The 2,541-nt window shown below is 42.4% G+C and overlaps 1 pseudogene; it reads left to right on the top strand.

Moving 5' to 3' along the window:
• The first annotated feature begins 732 nt into the window (after positions 1 to 732).
• On the top strand, positions 733 to 1,508 carry LOC105296811 (annotated as a pseudogene).
• Positions 1,509 to 2,541: the final 1,033 nt, after the last annotated feature.

The following is a 2,541-nucleotide window of genomic DNA, read 5'->3' as shown; positions in this document are numbered from 1 at the left end:
AGCAGATTTTCGCGGTGATGGATCTGCTTGCCCTGAGCACCTGTGCCAATTCTGCTGCATGCAGCGGCCACCAGGGACTTACAGAGAGACATTGTCAGAGTGAGGGCCTAAGTGAGACTTCCTCAGTACAGAAGTGGTGATATCCATTGTTCCTTGTTGAGCCCATCCCCCTCACAGCGTGCAGGCACAGCACTGCCATAGCTATGATGTCATTAAACTGGATAACAGAAGTTGCTCTGCTCAATGGATTTCCTGAAACCCCGCATCCCCCAACTTGCCGCCCAACTGAAGCCATATCCAGTTCTATCCTCAGCAAGTCAGGTGCTTCTTGCTGAGCAGTGCCTAGACACACTGAAGATGGCTGGCCTTGGTTTCTGGTGTGGCCTTTTGAGGCAACTATAAGCACAGCATCTGTGGATTGCTTGCCGAATCTTAACAGGTGGCCCCAGAAGGGCAGAGGCTTGGGCTAAATTTGGCTTGCAGCTGAACCCCTCTCAGGACTGTGCCACTGGACACCTACTTCACAAATCCACACTAATAAGACCGAGAGACTTAGGAGCTTTTCTTAATTCACGGAAGCAGACACAGAAAGGCAGCCAAAATGGAAAGACAAAGAAACAGAAACCATGTGAGAGAACAGAACAGAGATCCAGATATAATGGAGTCAAGTAATCTAACAGATGCAGAGTTCAAAACACTGGCTATAGAGCACGGTCCAGCGGGGCGTGGGCCATGGTGCAGCTCCGGCCATGCGCATCTCGCACCCCGGCATCAGCGATGGTGGATGAGGGACAGCCCACCTCGGAGGAGGAGGCGGTGGAGCACAGCCTGTTGCTTAGGCAGCCCAGCAGTGGCACTGCCACCGAGCTGCTGGAGGAAGACGAGGAAGAGGATGACGACTTTGACAAGGAGGCCCCGGAGGAACTGACTTTCGCCAGTGCTCAGGCGGAAGCGAGAGAAGAGGAGCGGTGAGTTCGGGAGACAGAGGGCAGGGATAAAACACTCCTGAAGGAGCAGAGGAAGCGATGCGAGGAGCTGTTCATCCAACAAAAGGAAAGGAAACTCCTTCCAACACTATTCTAGAGAAGTTAACTACAGCTTCACAGGCTAATAGCATAAAGAAATCACCAGGAAAATTAAAAGAAGTTAATTTGCAGAAGAAAAATGAAGAACGTGATAAAGGAAGTGACTCCAAGAAAGCTAAGGAAAAAGTACAAAAAGTACAGTCTATCAGTCAGAATAAAAGCTACTTGGCTCTGAGACTAAAAGATCAAAATCTGAGAGATTCAAGGCAACAAGCAGCCAAAGCCTTCATACAAAATTATTTATACGGTCCGGGAACCAACAGAACTATTATAAATAAGTTCCTGTCTCTTGACAACAAGAGGTTACCAGTGAAAAAGGCTGTAGCCCAGTTTTTAAATAATGGTTGGGGAATCCAGAAAAAACAAAATGCCAAGAGGTTTAAAAGTAGATGGTCAGAAAGATGAAAACTTCCAAGAAGTAAATCAAAGCTAAATGAAGAATGAGAGCCTTGTATGTATAGAACTTATAGAAGATGAATTTGTTTAGAAATCTTATCACTTATAAATAAAAAAAAATCACTTGTTATAAAGATGCTCAATGAACTTTTGAGAAGTGTAGATAAATTCAGTGAGAACTTCAAAAAAGAGATAAAAAGACATAAAAATGGAAATGGAAATTATGAAAGGGAACCAATCTGAAATGAACAATGATCTGAGATGAGAAGTATATTAAATGGAATAAACAAAGAAATAAACAGTGAATAAAGAAAAGAATCAAATGCCCTATGTAGAAGATGGGAAAGCCAAGGACACTCAATAAGAATGGCAAGAGATAAGATGCCAAGACTATCAAAATAATTTAAGGAGCATATGGGACACTATTAAGGGTCCAAATATCCGTCTGATTGGCGTAACTGAAGAAAATCAAGATGTTGAACAGCTGTTTGAAGAAATAATGATGGAAAACTTCCCTGGTGAAAGAAATGGACATAAGACCCCAGGAAGCTCAGAGAATTCCAAAAATCAGGGATCCAAAGAGGCCCACACCAAGACACATCGTAATTAAAATGCCAAAGATTAAATACCAAAAGCAGCAAGAGAAAAACAGATAGTTACTCATAAGGGAAACCCCATAAGACTGGCAGCTGATTTCTCAAAAGAAACTATGTAGGACAGAAGGGCGTGGCAAAAAATACTCAACAGGATGAAGACTCAGGATCTACAACTAAGAATAATTTATCCAGCAAAGCTATCATTTAGAGTTGAAGGACAGATAAAGAGCTTCCCAGACAAAAATAAGCTGAAGGAATTTATCACCACCAAGCCGTATTACAGGAAATGTTGAAAGAACTTCTTTAAAAAGGAAAAACATGTATGAAAAACAGAAATAAAGAATGGTAACAACTACATTCCTATCAATAAGTACCTCAAATGGAAAAGAATTAAGTGCTCCAACTAAAAGAATGGATGAATGGAAAGGAAAACAAGACCCCTACGTGTTGCCTATAAGAGACTC

This window comes from Pteropus vampyrus, unplaced genomic scaffold (genome assembly GCF_000151845.1).
Source record: "Pteropus vampyrus isolate Shadow unplaced genomic scaffold, Pvam_2.0 Scaffold130, whole genome shotgun sequence".
Classification (NCBI taxonomy): domain Eukaryota; kingdom Metazoa; phylum Chordata; class Mammalia; order Chiroptera; family Pteropodidae; genus Pteropus; species Pteropus vampyrus.
The sequence above is the reverse complement of the archived record's forward strand: the minus strand, read 5'-3'. Positions and strand labels throughout refer to the sequence as shown.